The following is a 14,477-nucleotide window of genomic DNA, read 5'->3' on the forward strand; positions in this document are numbered from 1 at the left end:
ATATGATGTCGGTCTGTACAATAATCAATTCTTGACCAGACAATAAAGTGATTAATATCATGAGCATCGATCAGCGCAATTGGGATCGATGACATGCATCAACCAAGTAAGCGAGCCTGTCCACCCGATCCCGTTAGTCGCCTTTTACGACAAGCATAGTCACCTTTTAACGGCAAGCATGGGTCGCTGAAGACCTATTCTACCCCGGAAATTTCACGGGTGAACTTTTTGTCATGTAATGACTTTTACCTCTTCGGAAAGAATCCATCCTCATATCCATCCTCATATTTTGTATTTGGATGAATTTCTTAGATGTCTGACACTCATCATTGAAAATACATCAGCATCTTCAACTTTTCCACAATCTAACCACAAAGTATCAGTCTCAGTATACAAAACAAATTTGGTGCATGGATGCAGTCTTAGATGCCCGGCACACGCATTCAATTAAAAATCAAAAGGCACTGAAAATACATCAGCAACTTGACCTTTCCACAAACTAACCACAAAGTATGTCTCAGTATACAAAACACATTTGGTGAATGGATGCAAGTCTTAGATGTCCGACACACAATGAATTCCATTAAAAATCAAAAGGCACTGAAAATACATAAAAGCGACTTGACATCTTTGTCATGTACATGACTTTAACACCTTCGGAAAGAATCCATCCTCAGGACTATCGTATTTTGTATTTAGATGTCTGACACTCATCACTGAAAATACATCAGCAACTTCAACTTTTCCACAAACTAACCACAAAGTATTAGTCTCAGTATACAAAACACATTTGGTGAATGGATGCAAGTCTTAGATGTCCGACACACAATGAATTCCATTAAAAATCAAAAGTCACTGAAAATACATAAAAGCGACTTGAACTTTTTGTCTGTGGTATTCCATCTATATGATGTCGGTCTGTACAATAATCAATTCTTGACCAGACAATAAAGTGATTAATATCATGAGCATCGATCAGCGCAATTGGGATCGATGACATGCATCAACCAAGTAAGCGAGCCTGTCCACCCGATCCCGTTAGTCGCCTTTTACGACAAGCATAGTCACCTTTTAACGGCAAGCATGGGTCGCTGAAGACCTATTCTACCCCGGAAATTTCACGGGTGAACTTTTTGTCATGTGCATGACTTTTACCTCTTCGGAAAGAATCCATCCTCATATCCATCCTCATATTTTGTATTTGGATGAATTTCTTAGATGTCTGACACTCATCATTGAAAATACATCAGCATCTTCAACTTTTCCACAATCTAACCACAAAGTATCAGTCTCAGTATACAAAACAAATTTGGTGCATGGATGCAGTCTTAGATGCCCGGCACACGCATTCAATTAAAAATCAAAAGGCACTGAAAATACATCAGCAACTTGACCTTTCCACAAACTAACCACAAAGTATGTCTCAGTATACAAAACACATTTGGTGAATGGATGCAAGTCTTAGATGTCCGACACACAATGAATTCCATTAAAAATCAAAAGGCACTGAAAATACATAAAAGCGACTTGACATCTTTGTCATGTACATGACTTTAACACCTTCGGAAAGAACCCATCCTCAGGACTATCGTATTTTGTATTTTAGATGTCTGACACTCATCACTGAAAATACATCAGCAACTTCAACTTTTCCACAAACTAACCACAAAGTATTAGTCTCAGTATACAAAACACATTTGGTGAATGGATGCAAGTCTTAGATGTCCGACACACAATGAATTCCATTAAAAATCAAAAGTCACTGAAAATACATAAAAGCGACTTGAACTTTTTGTCTGTGGTATTCCATCTATATGATGTCGGTCTGTACAATAATCAATTCTTGACCAGACAATAAAGTGATCTTCAACTTTTCCACAATCTAACCACAAAGTATCAGTCTCAGTATACAAAACAAATTTGGTGCATGGATGCAGTCTTAGATGCCCGGCACACGCATTCAATTAAAAATCAAAAGGCACTGAAAATACATCAGCAACTTGACCTTTCAACAAGCTAACCTCAAAGTATCAGTCTTAGTATTCAATCAAATTTGGTACATGGATGCAGTCTTAGATGCCCGGCACACGCATTCCATTAAAAATCAAAAGTCACTGAAAATACATAAAGCGACTTGAACTTTTTGTCATGTGCATGACTTTTACATCCTCGGGAAGAATATCAGATTGTGTATGTGGTAGAATTCTTAGATGTCACAGCAACTTGACTTTTCCACAAGCTAACCACAAAGTATCAGTCTCAGTATACAAAACAAATTTGGTGCATGGATGCAGTCTTAGATGCCCGGCACACGCATTCAATTAAAAATCAAAAGGCACTGAAAATACATCAGCAACTTGACCTTTCCACAAACTAACCACAAAGTATGTCTCAGTATACAAAACACATTTGGTGAATGGATGCAAGTCTTAGATGTCCGACACACAATGAATTCCATTAAAAATCAAAAGTCACTGAAAATACATAAAAGCGACTTGAACTTTTTGTCTGTGGTATTCCATCTATATGATGTCGGTCTGTACAATAATCAATTCTTGACCAGACAATAAAGTGATTAATATCATGAGCATCGATCAGCGCAATTGGGATCGATGACATGCATCAACCAAGTAAGCGAGCCTGTCCACCCGATCCCGTTAGTCGCCTTTTACGACAAGCATAGTCACCTTTTAACGGCAAGCATGGGTCGCTGAAGACCTATTCTACCCCGGAAATTTCACGGGTGAACTTTTTGTCATGTAATGACTTTTACCTCTTCGGAAAGAATCCATCCTCATATCCATCCTCATATTTTGTATTTGGATGAATTTCTTAGATGTCTGACACTCATCATTGAAAATACATCAGCATCTTCAACTTTTCCACAATCTAACCACAAAGTATCAGTCTCAGTATACAAAACAAATTTGGTGCATGGATGCAGTCTTAGATGCCCGGCACACGCATTCAATTAAAAATCAAAAGGCACTGAAAATACATCAGCAACTTGACCTTTCCACAAACTAACCACAAAGTATGTCTCAGTATACAAAACACATTTGGTGAATGGATGCAAGTCTTAGATGTCCGACACACAATGAATTCCATTAAAAATCAAAAGGCACTGAAAATACATAAAAGCGACTTGACATCTTTGTCATGTACATGACTTTAACACCTTCGGAAAGAATCCATCCTCAGGACTATCGTATTTTGTATTTAGATGTCTGACACTCATCACTGAAAATACATCAGCAACTTCAACTTTTCCACAAACTAACCACAAAGTATTAGTCTCAGTATACAAAACACATTTGGTGAATGGATGCAAGTCTTAGATGTCCGACACACAATGAATTCCATTAAAAATCAAAAGTCACTGAAAATACATAAAAGCGACTTGAACTTTTTGTCTGTGGTATTCCATCTATATGATGTCGGTCTGTACAATAATCAATTCTTGACCAGACAATAAAGTGATTAATATCATGAGCATCGATCAGCGCAATTGGGATCGATGACATGCATCAACCAAGTAAGCGAGCCTGTCCACCCGATCCCGTTAGTCGCCTTTTACGACAAGCATAGTCACCTTTTAACGGCAAGCATGGGTCGCTGAAGACCTATTCTACCCCGGAAATTTCACGGGTGAACTTTTTGTCATGTGCATGACTTTTACCTCTTCGGAAAGAATCCATCCTCATATCCATCCTCATATTTTGTATTTGGATGAATTTCTTAGATGTCTGACACTCATCATTGAAAATACATCAGCATCTTCAACTTTTCCACAATCTAACCACAAAGTATCAGTCTCAGTATACAAAACAAATTTGGTGCATGGATGCAGTCTTAGATGCCCGGCACACGCATTCAATTAAAAATCAAAAGGCACTGAAAATACATCAGCAACTTGACCTTTCCACAAACTAACCACAAAGTATGTCTCAGTATACAAAACACATTTGGTGAATGGATGCAAGTCTTAGATGTCCGACACACAATGAATTCCATTAAAAATCAAAAGGCACTGAAAATACATAAAAGCGACTTGACATCTTTGTCATGTACATGACTTTAACACCTTCGGAAAGAACCCATCCTCAGGACTATCGTATTTTGTATTTTAGATGTCTGACACTCATCACTGAAAATACATCAGCAACTTCAACTTTTCCACAAACTAACCACAAAGTATTAGTCTCAGTATACAAAACACATTTGGTGAATGGATGCAAGTCTTAGATGTCCGACACACAATGAATTCCATTAAAAATCAAAAGTCACTGAAAATACATAAAAGCGACTTGAACTTTTTGTCTGTGGTATTCCATCTATATGATGTCGGTCTGTACAATAATCAATTCTTGACCAGACAATAAAGTGATCTTCAACTTTTCCACAATCTAACCACAAAGTATCAGTCTCAGTATACAAAACAAATTTGGTGCATGGATGCAGTCTTAGATGCCCGGCACACGCATTCAATTAAAAATCAAAAGGCACTGAAAATACATCAGCAACTTGACCTTTCAACAAGCTAACCTCAAAGTATCAGTCTTAGTATTCAATCAAATTTGGTACATGGATGCAGTCTTAGATGCCCGGCACACGCATTCCATTAAAAATCAAAAGTCACTGAAAATACATAAAGCGACTTGAACTTTTTGTCATGTGCATGACTTTTACATCCTCTTGAAGAATATCAGATTGTGTATGTGGTAGAATTCTTAGATGTCACAGCAACTTGACTTTTCCACAAGCTAACCACAAAGTATCAGTCTCAGTATACAAAACAAATTTGGTGCATGGATGCAGTCTTAGATGCCCGGCACACGCATTCAATTAAAAATCAAAAGGCACTGAAAATACATCAGCAACTTGACCTTTCCACAAACTAACCACAAAGTATGTCTCAGTATACAAAACACATTTGGTGAATGGATGCAAGTCTTAGATGTCCGACACACAATGAATTCCATTAAAAATCAAAAGGCACTGAAAATACATAAAAGCGACTTGACATCTTTGTCATGTACATGACTTTAACACCTTCGGAAAGAACCCATCCTCAGGACTATCGTATTTTGTATTTTAGATGTCTGACACTCATCACTGAAAATACATCAGCAACTTCAACTTTTCCACAAACTAACCACAAAGTATTAGTCTCAGTATACAAAACACATTTGGTGAATGGATGCAAGTCTTAGATGTCCGACACACAATGAATTCCATTAAAAATCAAAAGTCACTGAAAATACATAAAAGCGACTTGAACTTTTTGTCTGTGGTATTCCATCTATATGATGTCGGTCTGTACAATAATCAATTCTTGACCAGACAATAAAGTGATCTTCAACTTTTCCACAATCTAACCACAAAGTATCAGTCTCAGTATACAAAACAAATTTGGTGCATGGATGCAGTCTTAGATGCCCGGCACACGCATTCAATTAAAAATCAAAAGGCACTGAAAATACATCAGCAACTTGACCTTTCAACAAGCTAACCTCAAAGTATCAGTCTTAGTATTCAATCAAATTTGGTACATGGATGCAGTCTTAGATGCCCGGCACACGCATTCCATTAAAAATCAAAAGTCACTGAAAATACATAAAGCGACTTGAACTTTTTGTCATGTGCATGACTTTTACATCCTCGGGAAGAATATCAGATTGTGTATGTGGAAGAATTCTTAGATGTCACAGCAACTTGACTTTTCCACAAGCTAACCACAAAGTATCAGTCTCAGTATACAAAACACATTTGGTGAATGGATGCAAAGTCTTAGATGTCTGACACACTATGTATTCCATTAAAAATCAAAAGTCACTGAAAATACATAAAAGCGACTTGACATCTTTGTCATGTGCATGACTTAAACACCTTCGGAAAGAACCCATCCTCAGGACTATCGTATTTTGTATTTTAGATGTCTGACACTCATCACTGAAAATACATCAGCAACTTCAACTTTTCCACAAACTAACCACAAAGTATTAGTCTCAGTATACAAAACACATTTGGTGAATGGATGCAAGTCTTAGATGTCCGACACACAATGAATTCCATTAAAAATCAAAAGTCACTGAAAATACATAAAAGCGACTTGAACTTTTTGTCTGTGGTATTCCATCTATATGATGTCGGTCTGTACAATAATCAATTCTTGACCAGACAATAAAGTGATCTTCAACTTTTCCACAATCTAACCACAAAGTATCAGTCTCAGTATACAAAACAAATTTGGTGCATGGATGCAGTCTTAGATGCCCGGCACACGCATTCAATTAAAAATCAAAAGGCACTGAAAATACATCAGCAACTTGACCTTTCAACAAGCTAACCTCAAAGTATCAGTCTTAGTATTCAATCAAATTTGGTACATGGATGCAGTCTTAGATGCCCGGCACACGCATTCCATTAAAAATCAAAAGGCACTGAAAATACATCAGCAACTTGACCTTTCCACAAACTAACCACAAAGTATTAGTCTCAGTATACAAAACACATTTGGTGAATGGATGCAAGTCTTAGATGTCCGACACACAATGAATTCCATTAAAAATCAAAAGGCACTGAAAATACATAAAAGTGACTTGACATCTTTGTCATGTACATGACTTTAACACCTTCGGAAAGAATCCATCCTCAGGACTATCGTATTTTGTATTTAGATGTCTGACACTCATCACTGAAAATACATCAGCAACTTCAACTTTTCCACAATCTAACCTCAAAGTATCAGTCTTAGTATACAATCAAATTTGGTGCATGGATGCAGTCTTAGATGTCCGACACACGCATTCCATTAAAAATCAAAAGTCACTGAAAATACATAAAAGCGACTTGAACTTTTTGTCATTTGCATGACTTTTACATCCTCGGGAAGAATATCAGATTGTGTATGTGGAAGAATTCTTAGATGTCTCAGCAACTTGACTTTTCCACAAGCTAACCACAAAGTATCAGTCTCAGTATACAAAACACATTTGGTGAATGGATGCAAGTCTTAGATGTCTGACACACTATGTATTCCATTAAAAATCAAAAGGCACTGAAAATACATAAAAGCGACTTGACATCTTTGTCATGTGCATGACTTAAACACCTTCGGAAAGAACCCATCCTCAGGACTATCGTATTTTGTATTTTAGATGTCTGACACTCATCACTGAAAATACATCAGCAACTTCAACTTTTCCACAAACTAACCACAAAGTATTAGTCTCAGTATACAAAACACATTTGGTGAATGGATGCAAGTCTTAGATGTCCGACACACAATGAATTCCATTAAAAATCAAAAGTCACTGAAAATACATAAAAGTGACTTGAACTTTTTGTCTGTGGTATTCCATCTATATGATGTCGGTCTGTACAATAATCAATTCTTGACCAGACAATAAAGTGATTAATATCATGAGCATCGATCGCAATTGGGATCGATGACATGCATCAACCAAGTAAGCGAGCCTGTCCACCCGATCCCGTTAGTCGCCTTTTACGACAAGCATAGTCACCTTTTAACGGCAAGCATGGGTCGCTGAAGACCTATTCTACCCCGGAAATTTCACGGGTGAACTTTTTGTCATGTGCATGACTTTTACCTCTTCGGAAAGAATCCATCCTCATATCAATCCTCATATTTTGTATTTGGATGAATTTCTTAGATGTCTGACACTCATCATTGAAAATACATCAGCATCTTCAACTTTTCCACAATCTAACCACAAAGTATCAGTCTTAGTATTCAATCAAATTTGGTACATGGATGCAGTCTTAGATGCCCGGCACACGCATTCCATTAAAAATCAAAAGGCACTGAAAATACATCAGCAACTTGACCTTTCCACAAACTAACCACAAAGTATGTCTCAGTATACAAAACACATTTGGTGAATGGATGCAAGTCTTAGATGTCCGACACACAATGAATTCCATTAAAAATCAAAAGGCACTGAAAATACATAAAAGCGACTTGACATCTTTGTCATGTACATGACTTTAACACCTTCGGAAAGAATCCATCCTCAGGACTATCGTATTTTGTATTTAGATGTCTGACACTCATCACTGAAAATACATCAGCAACTTCAACTTTTCCACAAACTAACCACAAAGTATTAGTCTCAGTATACAAAACACATTTGGTGAATGGATGCAAGTCTTAGATGTCCGACACACAATGAATTCCATTAAAAATCAAAAGTCACTGAAAATACATAAAAGCGACTTGAACTTTTTGTCTGTGGTATTCCATCTATATGATGTCAGTCTGTACAATAATCAATTCTTGACCAGACAATAAAGTGATTAATATCATGAGCATCGATCAGCGCAATTGGGATCGATGACATGCATCAACCAAGTAAGCGAGCCTGTCCACCCGATCCCGTTAGTCGCCTTTTACGACAAGCATAGTCACCTTTTAACGGCAAGCATGGGTCGCTGAAGACCTATTCTACCCCGGAAATTTCACGGGTGAACTTTTTGTCATGTGCATGACTTTTACCTCTTCGGAAAGAATCCATCCTCATATCCATCCTCATATTTTGTATTTGGATGAATTTCTTAGATGTCTGACACTCATCATTGAAAATACATCAGCATCTTCAACTTTTCCACAATCTAACCACAAAGTATCAGTCTCAGTATACAAAACAAATTTGGTGCATGGATGCAGTCTTAGATGCCCGGCACACGCATTCAATTAAAAATCAAAAGGCACTGAAAATACATCAGCAACTTGACCTTTCCACAAACTAACCACAAAGTATGTCTCAGTATACAAAACACATTTGGTGAATGGATGCAAGTCTTAGATGTCCGACACACAATGAATTCCATTAAAAATCAAAAGGCACTGAAAATACATAAAAGCGACTTGACATCTTTGTCATGTACATGACTTTAACACCTTCGGAAAGAATCCATCCTCAGGACTATCGTATTTTGTATTTAGATGTCTGACACTCATCACTGAAAATACATCAGCAACTTCAACTTTTCCACAAACTAACCACAAAGTATTAGACTCAGTATACAAAACACATTTGGTGAATGGATGCAAGTCTTAGATGTCCGACACACGAATTCCACTGAAAATACATAAAAGCGACTTGAACTTTTTGTCTGTGGTATTCCATCTATATGATGTCGGTCTGTACAATAATCAATTCTTGACCAGACAATAAAGTGATCTTCAACTTTTCCACAATCTAACCACAAAGTATCAGTCTCAGTATACAAAACAAATTTGGTGCATGGATGCAGTCTTAGATGCCCGGCACACGCATTCAATTAAAAATCAAAAGGCACTGAAAATACATCAGCAACTTGACCTTTCAACAAGCTAACCTCAAAGTATCAGTCTTAGTATTCAATCAAATTTGGTACATGGATGCAGTCTTAGATGCCCGGCACACGCATTCCATTAAAAATCAAAAGTCACTGAAAATACATCAGCAACTTGACCTTTCCACAAACTAACCACAAAGTATGTCTCAGTATACAAAACACATTTGGTGAATGGATGCAAGTCTTAGATGTCCGACACACAATGAATTCCATTAAAAATCAAAAGTCACTGAAAATACATAAAAGCGACTTGAACTTTTTGTCTGTGGTATTCCATCTATATGATGTCGGTCTGTACAATAATCAATTCTTGACCAGACAATAAAGTGATCTTCAACTTTTCCACAATCTAACCACAAAGTATCAGTCTCAGTATACAAAACAAATTTGGTGCATGGATGCAGTCTTAGATGCCCGGCACACGCATTCAATTAAAAATCAAAAGGCACTGAAAATACATCAGCAACTTGACCTTTCAACAAGCTAACCTCAAAGTATCAGTCTTAGTATTCAATCAAATTTGGTACATGGATGCAGTCTTAGATGCCCGGCACACGCATTCCATTAAAAATCAAAAGTCACTGAAAATACATAAAGCGACTTGAACTTTTTGTCATGTGCATGACTTTTACATCCTCGGGAAGAATATCAGATTGTGTATGTGGAAGAATTCTTAGATGTCACAGCAACTTGACTTTTCCACAAGCTAACCACAAAGTATCAGTCTCAGTATACAAAACACATTTGGTGAATGGATGCAAGTCTTAGATGTCTGACACACTATGTATTCCATTAAAAATCAAAAGTCACTGAAAATACATAAAAGCGACTTGACATCTTTGTCATGTGCATGACTTAAACACCTTCGGAAAGAACCCATCCTCAGGACTATCGTATTTTGTATTTTAGATGTCTGACACTCATCACTGAAAATACATCAGCAACTTCAACTTTTCCACAAACTAACCACAAAGTATTAGTCTCAGTATACAAAACACATTTGGTGAATGGATGCAAGTCTTAGATGTCCGACACACAATGAATTCCATTAAAAATCAAAAGTCACTGAAAATACATAAAAGCGACTTGAACTTTTTGTCTGTGGTATTCCATCTATATGATGTCGGTCTGTACAATAATCAATTCTTGACCAGACAATAAAGTGATCTTCAACTTTTCCACAATCTAACCACAAAGTATCAGTCTCAGTATACAAAACAAATTTGGTGCATGGATGCAGTCTTAGATGCCCGGCACACGCATTCAATTAAAAATCAAAAGGCACTGAAAATACATCAGCAACTTGACCTTTCAACAAGCTAACCTCAAAGTATCAGTCTTAGTATTCAATCAAATTTGGTACATGGATGCAGTCTTAGATGCCCGGCACACGCATTCCATTAAAAATCAAAAGGCACTGAAAATACATCAGCAACTTGACCTTTCCACAAACTAACCACAAAGTATTAGTCTCAGTATACAAAACACATTTGGTGAATGGATGCAAGTCTTAGATGTCCGACACACAATGAATTCCATTAAAAATCAAAAGGCACTGAAAATACATAAAAGCGACTTGACATCTTTGTCATGTACATGACTTTAACACCTTCGGAAAGAATCCATCCTCAGGACTATCGTATTTTGTATTTAGATGTCTGACACTCATCACTGAAAATACATCAGCAACTTCAACTTTTCCACAATCTAACCACAAAGTATTAGTCTCAGTATACAAAACAAATTTGGTGCATGGATGCAGTCTTAGATGCCCGGCACACGCATTCAATTAAAAATCAAAAGGCACTGAAAATACATCAGCAACTTGACCTTTCAACAAGCTAACCTCAAAGTATCAGTCTTAGTATTCAATCAAATTTGGTACATGGATGCAGTCTTAGATGCCCGGCACACGCATTCCATTAAAAATCAAAAGTCACTGAAAATACATAAAGCGACTTGAACTTTTTGTCATGTGCATGACTTTTACATCCTCGGGAAGAATATCAGATTGTGTATGTGGAAGAATTCTTAGATGTCACAGCAACTTGACTTTTCCACAAGCTAACCACAAAGTATCAGTCTCAGTATACAAAACACATTTGGTGAATGGATGCAAGTCTTAGATGTCTGACACACTATGTATTCCATTAAAAATCAAAAGGCACTGAAAATACATAAAAGCGACTTGACATCTTTGTCATGTGCATGACTTAAACACCTTCGGAAAGAACCCATCCTCAGGACTATCGTATTTTGTATTTTAGATGTCTGACACTCATCACTGAAAATACATCAGCAACTTCAACTTTTCCACAAACTAACCACAAAGTATTAGTCTCAGTATACAAAACACATTTGGTGAATGGATGCAAGTCTTAGATGTCCGACACACAATGAATTCCATTAAAAATCAAAAGTCACTGAAAATACATAAAAGCGACTTGAACTTTTTGTCTGTGGTATTCCATCTATATGATATCGGTCTGTACAATAATCAATTCTTGACCAGACAATAAAGTGATTAATATCATGAGCATCGATCACAATTGGGATCGATGACATGCATCAACCAAGTAAGCGAGCCTGTCCAACCGATCCCGTTAGTCGCCTTTTACGACAAGCATAGTCACCTTTTAACGGCAAGCATGGGTCGCTGAAGACCTATTCTACCCCGGAAATTTCACGGGTGAACTTTTTGTCATGTGCATGACTTTTACCTCTTCGGAAAGAATCCATCCTCATATCAATCCTCATATTTTGTATTTGGATGAATTTCTTAGATGTCTGACACTCATCATTGAAAATACATCAGCATCTTCAACTTTTCCACAATCTAACCACAAAGTATCAGTCTCAGTATACAAAACAAATTTGGTACATGGATGCAGTCTTAGATGCCCGGCACACGCATTCCATTAAAAATCAAAAGGCACTGAAAATACATCAGCAACTTGACCTTTCCACAAACTAACCACAAAGTATGTCTCAGTATACAAAACACATTTGGTGAATGGATGCAAGTCTTAGATGTCCGACACACAATGAATTCCATTAAAAATCAAAAGGCACTGAAAATACATAAAAGCGACTTGACATCTTTGTCATGTACATGACTTTAACACCTTCGGAAAGAATCCATCCTCAGGACTATCGTATTTTGTATTTAGATGTCTGACACTCATCACTGAAAATACATCAGCAACTTCAACTTTTCCACAATCTAACCACAAAGTATCAGTCTCAGTATACAAAACAAATTTGGTGCATGGATGCAGTCTTAGATGCCCGGCACACGCATTCAATTAAAAATCAAAAGGCACTGAAAATACATCAGCAACTTGACCTTTCAACAAGCTAACCTCAAAGTATCAGTCTTAGTATTCAATCAAATTTGGTACATGGATGCAGTCTTAGATGCCCGGCACACGCATTCCATTAAAAATCAAAAGTCACTGAAAATACATAAAGCGACTTGAACTTTTTGTCATGTGCATGACTTTTACATCCTCGGGAAGAATATCAGATTGTGTATGTGGAAGAATTCTTAGATGTCTCAGCAACTTGACCTTTCCACAAACTAACCACAAAGTATGTCTCAGTATACAAAACACATTTGGTGAATGGATGCAAGTCTTAGATGTCCGACACACAATGAATTCCATTAAAAATCAAAAGGCACTGAAAATACATCAGCAACTTGACCTTTCCACAAACTAACCACAAAGTATGTCTCAGTATACAAAACACATTTGGTGAATGGATGCAAGTCTTAGATGTCCGACACACAATGAATTCCATTAAAAATCAAAAGTCACTGAAAATACATAAAAGCGACTTGAACTTTTTGTCTGTGGTATTCCATCTATATGATGTCGGTCTGTACAATAATCAATTCTTGACCAGACAATAAAGTGATCTTCAACTTTTCCACAATCTAACCACAAAGTATCAGTCTCAGTATACAAAACAAATTTGGTGCATGGATGCAGTCTTAGATGCCCGGCACACGCATTCAATTAAAAATCAAAAGGCACTGAAAATACATCAGCAACTTGACCTTTCAACAAGCTAACCTCAAAGTATCAGTCTTAGTATTCAATCAAATTTGGTACATGGATGCAGTCTTAGATGCCCGGCACACGCATTCCATTAAAAATCAAAAGGCACTGAAAATACATCAGCAACTTGACCTTTCCACAAACTAACCACAAAGTATTAGTCTCAGTATACAAAACACATTTGGTGAATGGATGCAAGTCTTAGATGTCCGACACACAATGAATTCCATTAAAAATCAAAAGGCACTGAAAATACATAAAAGCGACTTGACATCTTTGTCATGTACATGACTTTAACACCTTCGGAAAGAATCCATCCTCAGGACTATCGTATTTTGTATTTAGATGTCTGACACTCATCACTGAAAATACATCAGCAACTTCAACTTTTCCACAATCTAACCACAAAGTATTAGTCTCAGTATACAAAACAAATTTGGTGCATGGATGCAGTCTTAGATGCCCGGCACACGCATTCAATTAAAAATCAAAAGGCACTGAAAATACATCAGCAACTTGACCTTTCAACAAGCTAACCTCAAAGTATCAGTCTTAGTATTCAATCAAATTTGGTACATGGATGCAGTCTTAGATGCCCGGCACACGCATTCAATTAAAAATCAAAAGGCACTGAAAATACATGAGCAACTTGACCTTTCCACAAACTAACCACAAAGTATGTCTCAGTATACAAAACACATTTGGTGAATGGATGCAAGTCTTAGATGTCCGACACACAATGAATTCCATTAAAAATCAAAAGGCACTGAAAATACATAAAAGCGACTTGACATCTTTGTCATGTACATGACTTTAACACCTTCGGAAAGAATCCATCCTCAGGACTATCGTATTTTGTATTTAGATGTCTGACACTCATCACTGAAAATACATCAGCAACTTCAACTTTTCCACAAACTAACCACAAAGTATTAGTCTCAGTATACAAAACACATTTGGTGAATGGATGCAAGTCTTAGATGTCCGACACACAATGAATTCCATTAAAAATCAAAAGTCACTGAAAATACATAAAAGCGACTTGAACTTTTT

This window comes from Haliotis rufescens, unplaced genomic scaffold, assembly GCF_023055435.1.
Source record: "Haliotis rufescens isolate VD_foot unplaced genomic scaffold, xgHalRufe1.0.p SCAF_9, whole genome shotgun sequence".
NCBI lineage: Eukaryota > Metazoa > Mollusca > Gastropoda > Lepetellida > Haliotidae > Haliotis > Haliotis rufescens.